Here is a 16974-nt window from a genome sequence, read left to right on the forward strand (position 1 = left end):
AGCACTAGAAGGCTCCAAAGAGTTGGGCAACTTGAGAAATGCACAGAATGGGGCAGAGGTCAAGGAGGCAGGAGGTACACCAGGTGACCTCTGCCTGGCTGAGCGGAGGAGGAGCCACCGCCTGAGGAAGTGTCGCTTTAGCCAGCACCAGGACAGCCGCGAGGGCGGAGGGGGTGGGGGGCGGGGGTGCAGGGGGCTGCAGAGGGTGCAGGGAGGGCGCAGGGGACGCCCTTCCAGGCCAGGGACGCCGCTGAGCAGGGCTGAGCTGCTATACACCCACCCGTGTCTCTTCTAGGAGATTTGGGGTTCATTTGAAGACCTCACAAATACATCTGGTGAGCATTTAATCAAAAGCTTGTAACTTTGGCCTCACGGTAAATCAGGGGCTCCCCCGTCATTTGCCAAACACTGCATCCTTAGCCCACTCCTTCCAAAGAATCACCCTCACCGTCTATTAAATCCCTAAGGATAAATGCTCAGAAAACATAGAAATGTGCAGCTCGCCTAAGGAAGGGACCGGCAGGAACACAAACAGGATGCATGTTATTCCTCCCCTTTTATCAAATTAGCAGAGATGAAAAACAGTATTAATTATTCATGCTGATGAGAAGTAAATTTGGTACAAACACATCCAAAGGGCGGTCCAAAGGTATCTGTAGGAAGCCTGACTGGGTCGACAATCAGGGGATTTTCAAAATCAAGTGGAGGAGATGTATTCACGTGGAAAGGCTTTCATGATATGTCGATCCAAGTGGGTCACAGAAGCGAGTGTGTCGCATGACTTCCCTGGCGGGTTCTATTGTGTGTTTCTTTTTTTTTTTCTTTTTCTTTTTTTTTTTAAGATTCATGTATTTATTCAGAGAGAGCGAGAGAGAGGCAGAGACACAGGCAGAGGGAGAAGCAGGCTCCACGCAGGGAACCCAACGCGGGACTCGATCCCAGATCCCCAGGATCACACCCCCGGCTTCAGGCGGCGCCAAACCACTGCACCACCGGGGCTGCCCTGTGTGTTTCTACATAATGTGCTTGCGTGTCCAGAAGACACTTTGCAAGATGTATACAAACATGTTTACAGTGCGCGTCTCCGGGTAGGTGGGATTCTGGGTCTGTTTCATTTCGTTTTGCTGATCTTTACTCTCTGATCTGGCTGCAGTGTATTGCTGTCATAATGATTGTTTAATTAGGAAAACCCAGGCCATATCATGTTGAAATCACTGCGGAAGATAAAAGGAAATAACGCATTGCCCTTTCGTGGGAGGCAGAAACAGCAAAACCATAAGGAAAAAGCGTAACAGATGTCAGAAGGCCTCCTTAATGTAATGACACGTATCAACAGATCAAACCTCCGTATTAAACAATCCAAGGATGGATTCTAAAAACAATGAGATGCTTTCACCCACCTTGTCTTTCGCTTTAAACACTAAAGATAAAGGGCTGGACAGAAAGTGATCTGCAGATGAACCGAAGGGAGGCCGCAGTGATAATACGGGTCCGGCAACGTGGAACATCCGGGAAGAGGCAGTCGGCTCCTCGGGAGCCCCTGCACCAGCGAGGCCCGAGGTCAGGGACGGCGGCTCGGGAACTGGCGGAGGTGGCCGGGGACACAGAGTCCGAAAGTCGCGAGCAACACCAGGGAGGCCACGCGGATAACTTACTAGAAAAAGAGGACTTTGCTGTATCTTTCAGCCTTTGACGTAAGGAAGCAAAGTGAAAGGGCAGGTATTGCTACAGCGCGAGACATCCGATTGTACTGGCGGCCGTGAGACTGCAAAAGAGGATTCGGTGCGTTCAGGGAGGTGTGGACCGGTCACGACCTGGAGTCCCCACTGAGGTCGGAGCGCGGGGGGCAGCACAGGAAGCGCGGTCAGCACGGCTGCGGGCTGGCGCCCAAAACCACAAGCGGCGGGAGGCTTCCGAGACCCGGAGGAGGAAAACGACAGTCGTCCCATCCCTCTGGCCACCGCTTTCTCCCGACATGCTCCGAGCGCGAGGCCTGCCTGGTCGTCTCCCCCATCCGAGGGCTTCGGCTCCCCGGGCTCAGCCGGGCTCAGGAAGCAGGTGCGCCCCGCGCGTCATCGGGTCAAGGGCAGCCTGCGGCTCTGTGCCTGCGCCGGTGTCGCCGCCTCGCGTCACGCCTTCCCGCGGCCATGCGACAGCTCGGGTCACCGCGGGGGAAGGGGCAGCCGGGGCGAGGAGACCTTCCGAGCCACGGCCACGTTCGCGGGGGCCCCGCGTCCGCCGGCCCAGGAGCCCCGTCACCGGGCGGCTGCCCCTGCGGCCCTCGCTTGTGGGTGAGCCCTGGTCACGGACGCCGCTGCGTAGGGACAGCCTCTCCGCCGCCCCGACGGCCCCGCCGGGAAGGGGCCCCGCGTGCCCGGCCCACGGCGCCGCCCCCCGCGAGGCCCCGGCCCCTCCAGGCCACTGGGCGCCCGCTCCCTCCAGGAACCCCCCCACGGGGCACCCGCCCCCTCCAGTCCCCCTCTCCCTGCGGCCCGCCCCCTCCAGGCCCCCCCCAGGAGGCCCCCCCCGCGCGGCCCGCGCCAGGGAGGCCCACCCCCTCCAGACCCCTCCCCCCCACCCCGGGGCGGCCCGTCCCCTCCTGTCCCCTCCCCCCCCCCCCCCCCGTGGCGGCCCGCCCCCTCCAGCTCGCTCCCGGCCTCGGGGGCTCCTGCAGACGCTCAACCGCTGAGCCACCCAGGGAACGCCTGGAACTGCGAATTAAAATAAAAATAGAGAAGCTCAAAGCCGTGTTGGTGTTGTAGCGCCTGCCTTCGCCTCAGGGCGTGATCCTGGGGTCCCGGGGATCGAGTCCCACATCGGGCTCCCTGCATGGAGCCCGCTTCTCCCTTCTCCCTCTGCCTGTGTCTCTGCCTCTCTCTCTCTCTCTCTCTCTCTCTCTGTCTCTCATGAACAAATAAATAAAATCTAAAAAAAAAAAAAAAGCTCTGTGATAGTACATTTCAAGCCCCTGCAGAAAAAGAAAAGTGTAAGGAACCCCGATCCCATCCCCCAGCCTCAATAATTATGAACCCATGACCAGTCTTGTTGCAGCCAAACACCCACCCGCACCCCCATTTCCACGTTTTTTTTTTAATTTATTTATTTTGTGATAGACATAGAGAGAGGTGCAGAGACACAGGAGGAGGGAGAAGCAGGCTTCATGCCAGGAGCCCGACACGGGACTCTATCCCGTGACTCCAGGATCACGCCCTGGGCCAAAGGCAGGCGCCAAACCGCTGAGCCACCCAGGGATCCCCTCCACGTTGTTTTGAAGCAGATAGGACTTATTTAACCTAAAGAGGTCACTAGATATATTAAAAAGATAAACATTTTAAAAAGGAACCATACTACTGCCACACTTTAAGAATGCATTTCTAAGACTGTTCTCTAATGACAGGAACCAGGTTTCCTCGGAGAAATGTCTGTTTCTAGGACCGGCGCAGGGAACATTCCAGATGAGTCTGGAGCATCTTGCAGCGCCAGAAGGATGTGCTCCAAAAAGCACAAGGATGGGGCCTTACAGCGGGACACGGGAGCCAACTGAAAGAGCTCCCGGAGCCTCAGCAGTATTGGATTAGAACCCAAAGTGTAAAGAAACACCCACGAGTGCGTGGTTTACTGCTGTAAACAAGCGACCAAAGAAATGAGTAGATGGGGGAGAATGGATCTGTGCGGAAGGACCCCCAATAATGTAGAGTCTCACTGGGGGGGGGGGGGCGGTGGCGCACTGCTCCCCGCGCCTTAAGTGCGGGCCGTGTGGAGAGATCTCCTTCCAAAGAGGACAATGCGGAAGGAGGGGAGCCTAAGTCTACAGTGGAGAGACCCCACGGACGGGACCTCAGCCGGGTGATCAAGGTCAATGTCACCAGCCAGCACGTACCCCCGAGACAATGTCGTGAGAACAGCACGTCACCTCCGTGGTCTTCCTCCCTAGAACCCATCACCCCAGTCTCAACATGAGGAAAATCACCAAATCCCAACTGGGGAACATTCTTCCAAACACCTGACGGGTACCCCTCAAAACTGCCAAGGTCCTCAAAAACAAGCAAAGTCTGAGAAACGAAACCGTCACAGCCCAGAGGAGCCCAAGAAGGCATGCTGACTAAACATGATGTGGGACCCTGGACGGGATCCTGGAACAGAAATGGGCAAAAACTGAGGAAATCTGAACACAGCGTGGGCTTTGGTTCATAATAATATATCAGTGTGACTCATTGTGGCAAATGTACCTAAGATACTAACAGCGGGGAAAATGGGTGTGGGTACTCTCTCTACTATCTCAGTACCTCTCAAGTAGATCTAAAACTATACTAAAATTTTTAAATTACCTGAAAACGAACATTTCCTCCATATCTTTAAGCAGGCATGTAGTATTCAAATCTCTTTTTTTCCTTTTCTTCCTTAGTAGGCTCCCAACCCAGTGTGAGCCCAGTGCAGGGCTTGATCTCAGGACCCTGAGATCAAGACGTGACCTGAGTTTAAGAGCCGGACTCTTAACCCACTGAGCTGCCCAGGTGCCCCTGCAGTACACAAATTGCCGAATATCCCAAGGACAGCTTTTGTTTTTACAGGTTGATATTCTGCCTCTTTTAATTCTCCATTATACTGCTGTCCAGTAGGGACAGATCTAATTCGAGCCATCTACGTAATTTAAATTTCCCAATGGGTACACTGAACAGTAAAACTAAACAGGTAATGTCAATTTTAACAATACCATCGTGTAATCCAATATATCCAAACTGTCATCATTCCAACATGTAAAAGCATTGGAGAGACAGTGTGCACTGTTTTTGTGTCCTCTCTTTAAAGCTCGGTGTGTATCTTGCACTGAGAGCACATCCCATTTCAGCCTGGCCCGTTCTCATGCTCAGTAGCCACGTGTGGCTGCAGCGGGGAAAGGCCCCATCGCCTAGCGGACCCGCTGGGCCTCTCTATGCCCCAGACCAGCAGCAGCAGCTTCACCTGGGAACCTGCTGGCAAAGCAAATCCTCAAGCCCGCCCCAGGCCTGCCGAAGGAGAAACTGGGAGTGGGCCTCCCGTCTTCACTCTTTTCTTTTGGAACTTTTCAGAACCTGGGAGCAGGGAAAGGAGGGGTGATATTTATGGGAGTTGACTCAGAAATCTCAATATGCAGCATAAAGTTGGCATCTAATACCCCCCCCCCCAGACACACAGAATTAGTTATTAGGTTCTGTTGCTTCCTTCTGTAGCACACAGCTCATTCTATCCCTTTGGCATCACCTCTTGCTGTCCTATTTTAGAAACACTAGTCACCCGGGTTCATGGTCAATATTTCCTGTCCTCTTTAGGATGTTATTCACTATGGACCTACAAAAAGTTAGGTCAACTGAATACATACTCAAAGTTGTGGCCCTCGGAGCTCTAATGTGATTCTCTCCTACCCGGCTGATCTCATTTCTTGCCAGATCCTGTCCCCCACACTTCATGGCCATTAAGTCATCTTCATACTATTTCCATTTTGTCCCTTCTCGGGTCATGAAACTCATAAACCCCATTAGGAATATTTAATGCAGCTCTTTTCTCCTCACCAGTGAAAATGTCCCCATGACCCTTTTTCCTGGTTTCCACACCTTTGTGTCATCTCACATCTAGTGTGGTTGGATTTCCTCCTCTTCTCGAGTGAATAGATACAGGAGAAGTGATGAGATGTCAATTTTGAGACCAGACTGAAGAGACGGTGGCTTCGTCGTAGGCGCTCTCAGATCGCTTGCTCGCGGGGGAACCAGCTCCCCTAGCACCAGGCCAGCCCTTTAAGGGTCTCAGCTGTGTGGCCCAAGGACTACCAACTACTTTGTGAGTGAGCTCGGGGGTGGATCTCAACTCCACCAGCCATCGAGCCTTCCGATGAGATCCCAGCCCCACTGACAGCTTGACTGCCGCCTAATGAGAGGCCTGGAGATGCGGGCAACCGGCTAAGTCACTGCTAAATTCCAGCCCCACAGACAATGTGAGAGAACACAGGTTTGTTGTTTCATGACCGTCTGTAGCTAAAACAACGGTTTCTACTCTATCTGTACTGTTTGAAGGGAAAACTTTGGGTGGATCATTAATCTGTTCCCCTCAGACCTCACTGCCCAACCATTTCCCCGATTCCCTCCCTCCATGGACGCAAGCACAGAATCTGGTGGAAAGCTGTCAGTCGCCCACGGGTGCATGGGGATTTCTTGTTAGCTGGTTTCTGTTTAACATTCTACTGTCTCCAATCTGACCTGGGAACGTCTTTGCCCCACATCCCACTGCTGTTCCTTGAAAAAGAAAATATGCAAAATGTCTTTGTGGTGCATGAAGTGTTTGATGTGCGTGACCTGCTCTGGTGGTGATTTGTAGATCTTCCCTGTGATGCAGCCTGGGCCTTGCTTTCACTTGTCTTTCAATGTGTCTGTGTGACACGATGAGGTCAGCTCCCCAGAAGAAGGCGTTATGAGGAACGTACGTGCGGTCATGTCGATTTAGTTCTTTTTTGTTTTCCCTTTTATTCTTTTAAAAATATTTGGTTGTTGTTGCTTTTCCCATAATGAGGATATATCTCATTTCTATATGGGAAATTATAATGTGTCCTCAGCATGTGAGTGTCGCCATTCGGAAAGAGTCACAGAGTGACAATCACTGGTTTCTAGTTTGTGCCTCTATTACTTCACGTCCTAATATATTTCAGAAGTCAGCATGGATGCTGGCAAAATCCACAGCGCTCTTTGTGTGTGAAAAAGTGCAGGTACCCAAGAAATGACCCTGGTCAGGGAGTGCTCCGGTACAGTCCCTTCCTGGAACGGCCGATGTCGTCGGTGGCCTAGGAGCCTCGCCCCGCAGCTGAGCGCGGGGAGGCCCGGGCCGGCCTGGGGGGTGTGGGCCGCCGGCGGGAGTTCCAGTCTGGACGCGGCCGGTGCGCGACCCGCCCGCTAACCGCATATACTCAGGACGCAGCGCAAGCCCTTTTGAGCGCTGGCATCACGCGACAAGAAGGAAGGCGCCCGGTGAGCAGGTGCTTTTGGTCGCGTGGCGCACCTCGACCGGGCTGCCCTGGGCCACCTGCCGTAACGGAGTCCCCGAGCTCTCCGTGGCTTTGCTCGGTCTCCCAGGTGACGTCCGAAGCCGCGCGGCCGCTGCGCCCTCCCGTGGCCCTGCTCAGGCAACACGTGGCCCCCGAGGACCCGCTCATCGCCTCAGCCCGGGGCCGCCCCCCCCCCCCCCCCCACGGGCTTCTCCGCGGGGCCCGCCCGTAGAACGAGCTCGTGGCCGCGCAGGTGCAGGAGAGCCGGGCACAGTGGCTCCCCCGAGAGGACGGAGACGGATCTGGGGAACACACAGCATCGTTTGCACAACGAGGTTGTAAACATTGTCCCGGCTGAGGGGCTGCAGACGAGCTTCTGGCTGGGCCGGGCTGGCGGCCTCCCCGTGCGCAGCCGGCGGGCGGGCCTAGGCGTGCACAGGCGACGGGCGGGCTGCGTCGGGCTGGGGTTCTCCTGCTGCTCCCGGGGGAGTAGTGAGCCTTGCACGGGTTGCCTTGCAAAATTTTGAGTCTAATGCCACAAACCTTACGGTTTTTCAAAAGCACGTCGAAATGCAGATTTTAGCGTGAAATCTCCCAGCGTTAAGATGTAGGCATAAGTACGTGCAAACACAGGCCAAACAAGTGCACGCGGGCTCCGTGACCTCGTGTTGTCCGTGGAAGACCTTAGCCTGTGGCCTAGAAACTTGGGATGTCGGGGGCCCTTTGTTTATCTGTGGGGTGAAGCTAAGCCCTCGGCGCTAGGAAGTCTTGGCTCTGCCTGTGAGGTGGCGTCCCTCTGGGTCCAGCTTCAAATCCTTCATGTTCGCAGTAAGCCCTGCTCCGCTGAGCCCTGGAGCCCCAGGGGCCACCCTTAAAGGGGGACAGATGCCCTGCGTTCAGGCCACCGCCGGGCTGCGTCATCCCGAGGCTCTCGGTAAACCACCGAGTGTTGAGAGAGAGTGAAACGTGGGCTGGGTCCTGGGGCATCCCTGGGAACTGGGGTGCCCAACACGCCTCGACCGGGAAGGCCCGGGGTCACCTTCGGGTAGCATCTTCGGGCCTGTGGGAAGCAGTGAAGGAATTACCAACGGGGGGCGGGCGTCACACAGGCAGACCAGCATTCTGGAAATTTCGGACAGAGCATTCCGGCAGCCGCTGGGGGCGGGGGCCCGGCTCTCAGCAACCAGGACCCATCAGCCGCGTGCACAGCGCCCCTGGTGGAATCCCACCGGGCGGCTTTCCCTGGGCTGTCCTGGGAGGAGGGCCCGAGCGTGGCCTGAGCCGTGGGGTTGCTGGCAGCCAGCCGTCCGTCGGGCGCAGCCGGCCCGGTGCCTACAGCCGGAGGAGGAATTAGGGCCAAGACCGCGGGCTCCGGGCCCTCGGCAGGGAGACCCCGTGCGGCGGGCGGCGGCTCCCGGGAGGGCGCAGGTGCTGGCCGGTGCGCTGGAGGCCGGCCGTGGCCGCCGGGGGCCGCGGGGTCAGCCCGGAGCCGGGGGGGCTCCCAGAGCTGGGCCAGCCTGCAGCCCCACGGCTCCCGGGGGGGCCTCCCGGGGCCCCGACGGCCCACGGCCCGGTCCCTGCGACGGCCCTGCGGAGGCGCAGCTTGTAGTCGCCGAGTCCTGGCGAGTCCTCCCTGATCTCTGTCCCCAGAAGCCTGGGCCCACGGCTGTGTCCGTGCCCCCCGCCCGCTCGCACCCACACCCGGCCCTGAGCGCCCACCCGGGAGCGGCACCCTGACCAGTCGCGCCGCCGGCGCCTCGAGGGGCTGCCCGAGGGCCCCCCGCTCTGCGCGCTGCACCCCTTGGCTCGGGGGCCGCATTGCCAGCCCCTTGGCGCCCCCTTCCCGCGGCCCCGCCCGCCAACCGCGTCGGTAGCGTGACCCTCCCGGGCGCCGGGAGCCCTGCGTGCCCCGATCCCGTGACCGGCCCCCCAGAGTGTCCAGGCGGGGCCCCCAGCCTGGTGCCCGGGAGAATCCCTGGACCCGCTCAGGCCTGGGCCCCGGAGGGTTTCCAGCGCTCCTGGTGGCCGCGCCGGCAGCCAGGGTGACGACCCCGTGTTGAGAAGGGCGACCTGGGCCGCTGCACCCCGGGCGGGCCCCCTGCCCACCCTCCTCCGCCGCAGAGGCTCGGCTGTGGGGCCCTGCGCTCTGGGAGGCCTTCCCGGCGCCCCGGCGCCCTGCACCTGCTGGGTCTCCCCCCCCCGCCCCCCGAGGTGGGGGCTGATGCCGGGGCTCCATGCGGGGAGCACGAGGTGTCCCCCCAGGGAGCTCGGCCTCGCTCCGCGCTGGGCCGGAACAAGGCTTTCCGTGCGTCGCTGCCGGGTGAGGAGGCGCCTTCCTGGAGACTTGGGCCCCGGGGTTTTCGATCTGGATCCCTCGCTCGGAGGCCGCAGATGCCCCCAGGCTGGCTTCTTCCCGAGGGCGAAGTCATTAGCAAGGTGCCCGTGTCAGGATCCCGGGCCGGGCGCCGGGGCGTGTGGCGGCGGCTGCCAGCAGGGGGCGCTGTGCCCCCAGCGCACACGGCGTGGATACCGGGCGGTTCTCCCCAGCAGGCCAGCGGAGAGGCGGCGGCGGGTCTGACTTCTTGAAAATCTCCTTAGTGCAGACGGTCCTATTTCCGTGGCGGAGAGGTCAGCAGCTCTTACGAGGATGAGCAAGGGATTCCTTTCCTGCACTAACCTCACAAACCTTCTCCTGTAGTTATTTCTAAGACAGTTGCCCTCAATTTGTATAGTAGCTGTGTTCCTGAGAGGCTGCCCACATGCTAGAGCTTGTTTAAAGGGCACCCAAGAAAGCTTTCTTGCTGAAAAAAAGAAACTGTTAAGCGAATTTATATATATTTAAAAGATTTTATTTATTTATTCATGAGAGACACACAGAGAGAGGCAGAGACATGGGCAGAGGGAGGAGCAGGCTCCCTGCGGGGAGCCGGAAGCAGGACTTGATCACAGAACCCGGGGACCACGACCTGATCTGAAGGCAGATGCTCAATCACTGAGCCACCCAGGTGCCCCAAGAGAATTTATATTTTTAATTCAAATAAAAGTTTATCTGCTCTAAGACATGAGATATTTTATAGGAAGCATTTGATAAAAGAGAGAACAGCTCTATATATTTACACCGGAGGAAGGCCCCCTGGCCCTGCCCACCCGACTGCAGGTTTCTGGGACTGCAGAGCCCCACAGGGCCAATACAGAGTCCCTCTCCCAAGGGCTTGGCCTTCAATGGGGGGGGGAGGGGGGCTGAGCCACAGCCTCTGGACAGGACTGGCCCTGGGGACCAATCTGTGGCAGGAGAGGAAGGCAGGCCCCAGGCACATACCCTATGTCATCGATCCCCACAATGAGGCAACTGAGTCATGGTGCCCCAGATGAGGAATCCAAAGGACAGTGAAGTTTAAGCACATGCACCACTCTGATTCTATGCCAATCTTGCCTTTGAAGTTTTTTCTCCCTGCCCCGTCTCTCGATCTCCTCTTCTAATTAGTCCCTTTTCCTCTTCATGGCCAAGTGATGGATCAGGCCAGGACGGAAAATGAGATGGCATATCAGTTGCTTTAACAATGAGTCAGTAGTCTGCAGGAGGGCATGAAAGTGCTTGCCTAGCAACCCACCTTTGTGGGCCAAAGTGGAACCCAAAAATATGGCAGCTGCAATGAAAGGCTTTATAATCTCAGGAATTTCCGTGGCGTTTGTCGGCCTTGGTCTCTATCGCCGACCCGTAAGCAAAGTATAGTACCGATTTACTGAGCACTCCGTCCTTGGTGCCTCAAATGTGTTACCTCATGGACTCACACGTATTTTGTCACTCCCATGTTACAGATGAGGAAATGGGAGCAGAGAGACAAAGTGAAGTGCCTGAAGTCACACAGCTAGAAAGAAGTGGCCACTGAATCCAGACCCTGTAGCTCTGAAACCAGCACGCCTCACTTCTACCCAGAGTCCCTGCCCCCCGCCCTGCCCTGCTTGCACTACGTCGAGGGCCCCCTGAATGCCATGCAGTGTGCTAGGTGTGAGAGATGCAATGACCTTGACTTTGGCCCTAGAGCAGTTTATGATATAGGTGTGCACGCTGCCACGCGAGGGCTGGATGCAGCTCTTGCCTTCTGCTGGAGTAGTCACAGAAACCTTTCTGGAGGAGGTGTTATTTTGAGCTAAATCTTGCAGAATGAGTCAGAATGAGAAGGTGAGGAGGGAGTGTCAGGGACCCAGAGAAGCTCAAGCGGGAAACCGTTAACCTTCTGTATTCCCGGAGCTTGTACGTGGGGGTGAGGCGGGGAGCTCCAGTCACAGACGTGGTCCAGAGTCTGATCTCAGAAGGCCGGAGATGGGCCACCTCTTCACGGTGTAAGGCTATATCCAACACCAGAAGCTTTTGTAGAGTGGAACATGGGAAGACTTGGCTTTTACCAAAACTGTTCTGGTGGAAGAATAGAAAAGTGGATCAAAGGGGCTGGATACAAATGGAGCTGTGGTCTCCACCCAGTTCTGAGGCCATTTTAAAAGTCTGGGCAAAGGATGATGTGGGCTGGTCAAGGACAGTCAGTGTGGAGGAAAGGAATGGTGCATTTGGGGAATCTCAAGGAGGCGAAGCAAGCAAGATGGGATGTGGGAGGTGAAGGAGAGGACAGAGTCACGGAGGGCAGCCTCACATTTCTCGCTTGGGCAGTGGGGAAGGGGGCAGCAACAGAGGGTGTGCAATGCTGCTGGATTTGGGGCAGGGGTGAGGAAGGGAGATGTGCTGTTAAGTTTTAGAGATGGTGAGTCTGAAGCACCTATAGGACCACCCTATCAGGACAGCAGGTGGGATCTTGGGTGTTTGAGGCTGAAGGGCTGGAGACTCAGGAATCGACACAGTGAAGATGTTGGCAGCAGCTAGGAGAGCGGCGGAGGCCACTGCGAGAGGACACGTGGGTGGGAAGCAGAAGGGTGGGCACGGGCCTGCGGTGTGGCATCAGCATCACTGTCTGGGGATGGCGGAGGAAGACACAGGACACAGAAGAATGTGGCGAGAGGCGTGCAAGAAAGTTAAGAAGGGACGGGGGTAAAAGCACCCCGAGAGGGCAGCGACGTGGGGCCCGAGAGGTGCCATGTCTCCCTAGGTAATTGTTGTCACTTGTAACATGAAACAGAAGCAGCACTTCTAGTTGTTACAAAAAAGAAAAAGAGAGGTAGGGAGGGAAGGGGGCAGGAGGAAGGAAAAGGCTTCAGTAAAATACTGATTAAAATTTCATTAATTTGGAAATTTGCAATGGCTCCAATGGATTCTGCTGGATTTTAACCTTCATGGTGGCAACGAGGGGTCTGGAGAGTAAATAAACAGGACAGGCAAGGTCCAAGTGAAATGTCCAAAATACAGTGTCCTGTTCACCTGGTGCTTGCACAGATCACTCATGACCAAGATCCAGAACACGCCCAAAGCACAAGGGCCCGACAGTGGCCGAGTCCAGGGCAGGGGCCAGTACAGCCAAGAGGTGATGGATAAGAAAGTCAAGGCGGCTCTCCATGTTCCCCTTGCATGAGCGGCAGTCAAGAGCTTTCCTCTTGTACTCTGCACCGTGGGCCCCACGCCGAGCAGTCACCCCTACAACGCGGGCCTGTCTCAGGGAGCTTCCAACGCAAGGGCCAGAACATGGCTCCCTCATTCAGATGGGAGGGAGAGGCCCTCCCTCGAGTCTCACTCCCCTGCAGCGGGTCTCAGGCAAGTGTGCGGAGGAAAGGAGCTGCAGAGGATGGTCCCAGACGGGGCACTGGGGCTGGGCCTCTCTGGGTGGTGCGGAGGCATGTGCCAGGGGACGGGGGACCACTTCATGCTGTGGGCCAGGTTATGGCTGAGAGCCAGTTGGCCAGAGATGGCCAGGCCTGCCCTGCTGTCACAGAAGAAAAGAAGGGACATGATTGGAAGAGATTTTCAAAAAATGCAAAAGAAGGGAAGCACCAGTGCACACTCGTGGGGACTGGGACCGGAGAGCCAACGCCAGCCCTCAACCCTGGACGCCCTGCAGGGCATCATGCCACTCCAGCTCAGGCTAGTCAGCAGTGGCCGGAACAATGACAGAGTCAAGGAGGGGTCGTCCCTGCCAGGTGCTTGATGCACTTTGAAAAGACTCCATTGAAAACAGTTGCAGTAAAAAGGTCTCAGATCTTAAAGAATGAGCCCTCCATTCCATTGGCTCTCCCATGGCCTGCCTAGTGTCATTCCGTGGCCACACAGGGAAAACACACGGTTCTCATGCCCCCTCAAGTACCTGGGAGCACCTGTTCACTTACAAATAGTAGCTATGCTCTTTACCAGTAATGTTATCCCTGCATGAACAAGATTCTCCTGAGGACTCCTGCCAGGCAAGACCCCGTTAGCTGGTTGCCATTAGTCTGGTACTCGAAATCATAAAGCTGCATTCAAAAAACATCACTTGTTAGCAGCAAACTTTTCTTTTTTTAAAAGATTTTATTTATTCATGAGAGATACAGAGAGAGGCAGAGAGAGAGAGGCAGAGACAGGAGAAACAGGCTCCCTACAGGGAGCCCGATGTGGGACTCGATCCCAGGACCCCAGGATCATGCCCTGAGCCGAAGGCAGACGCTCAACTGCTGAGCCACCCAGGCGTCCCAACAGCAAACTTTTCACTCCATTTTCTGGCCTTGTCTCAAGGAAGACTGAATTCCTAAAGGCTTTTCCATGGTCTCCACTGCCATTGTGGCCACCTCGGGGACTGGTACTGCTGATGGCCTATATTGGGGGTGAGTCTTGGCTTTGTGAAGACAGTGCTTGGCTCCGGGACTGTTTCTCCAGCACTGGTACCCAGCCCCACTTCTAGAACCTGGTCTCCTCATTCTGAGCTCCCGGGTCACTGAACCCCATGTGCCTTAGATGTTTCCTCTACTCATGGAGAAGATGTGAGATGAAATAGTAGAAGGCACATGGCCCTGTCATCCAGAGTCGTGGTGGAGAAGGTTCCATGGAGGACGGGGGGTGGCAACAGCTGCGGTGCCAGGGCCTGTACAGCACCACCACCTTGTAGCAGCTTTTCCTCAACTACACAGGCAGGCCTTCCAGGGCCAGGGGGCAGCCAGGTGGGAGCGGCTGCTATTGCATGATTTTTTTATACACTGGTCTTCTTTGTGTGATTTTGCTTGAATTAAGAGGCTATGGCCAGGGGCACCTGGGTGGCTCAGTGGTTGAGCATCTGCCTTTGGCTTAGGTCGTGATCCCAGGGTCCTGGGACCGAGTCCTGCATCGGGCTGCCTGCAGGGAGCCTGCTTCTCCCTCTGCCTATGTCTCTGCCTCTCTCTGTCTCTCATAATTAATAAATAAAAATCTTTTAAAAAAAGAAATGAGGGTGTAGCCAAATATAGTTTGAACCCTGGAAAAGAAATTGTGAGGACCAAGCCAAAGGCCTGGGAAGGCCCAATCAGGGCAAACTACTCAGAAGAAGGGATTCTAGATTCAAAGAAATGAGACATGGGTTGATGGTGGTCCAAGGAAAGTTCTGACTGTAAAGAGAAGCCTGGGAGAGTCAGATAGGTCGGGTCCAAAGGGAAAAGAGGATGTATAAACAGGAAATAATGAATCAAAGACATCAGGGCCCGATAGGAAGTAGAGATACGTTACCAGACACTCTAACTGACCAAAGATGGGAAGGAGCCATTGGGTTCTAGGAGGTTTGGCTGGAACCCACTGTCAGTTCCCAATTTCTATCTGGGATTCTTTTATTATTTTTAAAAAGATAACAGCATAAGGGTCAAGAAATGAGCCATAATTCACATACCACACAATTCACTCATTTAAAGTGTACAATTCCACTTTTTAGGTATAGTCACAGGGTTGGACAACCATCACCGCAGTCGATTTGAGAACATTTCCATCACCTACCTGGAGTTCTTGACTCTCCAGAAGAGATGGAGGTACTGGGGGAAGGGCAACCAAGATGGCATAAGGGCTACCTGGTAGGATCTCAGAGAGCCTGAGAGGAGACGGGGCTCAAGTCTAAGGGAAGGAGGCTGCAGGAAAGATCTGGTGTTTAAAGAGGGAACTGCTAGGAGGAGGAGGTTTGGCCTTTGTTTCCATTAAGGACAAGCAAAAACCGAGGCTCGAGCGCATCGAGAAGGATTGAGGTAAAACACAACGAAGAAAAACCACACCCAACTCCCTGGCAACATTTGCCCATCGCTGGGTTATGCTGCCCTTGGGAATAAGACTGGTGAACGTCATCACAGGGTGAGGTTTGAGTAAGGGTCCTTCCAGCTTCACGGTGTTGGTAAACGTGAGGCATGCCTTCAGAACTGGCCGAGGGCCTGCCCTCTCTGTGAGGTGGAGCAGTTTTGCAGAATCCCGCTTTCTAGGGAGAAGTTTCTAGAGGGCCGTGCTACAGGCTGGATGAGTGAGGTCCCTTTGGAGGGATGAATGGAGTTTCCAAACGGTAGCTTCCCAGTCAGATCAGGCACGTGGTGGTAAGCCAGAAAGTAGGAGTGGGGTACCAGAGACCACAGCTACAGACCTCTCTTCCCGATTGTCTCTTGATTAAATTCATTCCTCAAAGAGATTTTGACCTCCTGCTGGGGACCAGGTATAAGAAGACAAACCCTGGGGATAAGGCAGTGGTTCTCAACCAGGTTCTCAACTTTGCTCCCCGGGGGACTCTTGGCAACACCTGCAGACATTTTTGTTGTCCCAACTGAGGCGATGGGGGGCAGGCGGGAGGGGTGCTGCTGGCATCTCATGGGAGAGACCAAAAGTGCCGCTAAACATCCTATGGCGCCCAGGACAGTGCCTTACAACAGAGAGTCATCCAGTCCCAAATGTTAGTAGTGCCAAAGTGGAGAAACCCTGAGGTAAAGAAGGAAGATTCAATCCTGCTTTCACAGAATTTCATCTGTTCATCATGGTATTTCTTCATATGGCTTGAAATGTGCCCTAACAAAAATGTCTGCGTTGAAAAAAACCCTTATTTGAAGCGATTCTGACTAAAACGGAATTCCCAGTGCCCCTCGGGACTGACGGGATAGGACTAGTGATGGAAAGGGGTTCGTAACATTCTTCCTGACTGGGTGATCAGACTTTTGACTTAATTAGTTAGCAAGAGGGAGGGCAGCTTCCAGGTGACTTACCATCTTTGTCAGCAGAGTGAGCCTACACCTGTGAGTGTGTATCTAGAACATAGGTGGATGGAAAACAACCTACAAGTTGGGTTAATATAGTCAACCTCAATGGTTCACCTCCTTTAACGTGCACGCTTTCGTAATTTCGGCAAGGCACACGGCTACAATCTCACTTTGCTCAGAAATCCTCAGGTCTAATAGCAGTTGCAGATGGATTATTTGCAGCATTTTGGAACTAGTCCTTTCCAGCACTCATATATACTACTTACTTTAAAATCAACCAATATGTTAATTAAAATAAATACCAATTTATTAAAATGGCACCCTAAGGACCTCAAGTACACCCTATTTTGTTTCGCTGATGTGGGAGGTCAGTTATTTGACCTGGTGGTAGTGAGCTGTTCTGGAAAATTGCCTTTCTTATTTAATGAGGAGTAAAGTCGGCCAGAATGACCTCTAATGCTTTTTTCCCTGCTGTTAAAGTTTTCAGCTTAGCAGCTTTTGAGTGTGGCTGTTAGAGGCTTGGCATCGCCAGTCTTCAGCTTGAAATCTCCCCTTTACGATTGTACCAAGTGCTCTGGGCATTCCAGTTAACTGGAATGGTTTCGAAAATAATTGAAAAAAAAATCTGTAATTCAGACTCTTCGCTAATTCCTACTGGTTTTTGCCCCCAAAGAATCCAAATTCCTGTGGGTTCACCGGGCTTCAAACCCAATATTTAAGAATCATTGCAAAGTACATATTTTTAAGTTGTTGATACTTAAAAACTGAAAGCAGAAAACTCTTCTGAGCCTCAATTTCCTCACTTGTAAAATGGAATCTAAATCCTTTCCTGCTCTATTAATTATGGTATTTATGAAGATAATCAC

This window comes from Canis lupus, chromosome X, assembly GCF_011100685.1.
Source record: "Canis lupus familiaris isolate Mischka breed German Shepherd chromosome X, alternate assembly UU_Cfam_GSD_1.0, whole genome shotgun sequence".
Lineage (NCBI taxonomy): Eukaryota > Metazoa > Chordata > Mammalia > Carnivora > Canidae > Canis > Canis lupus.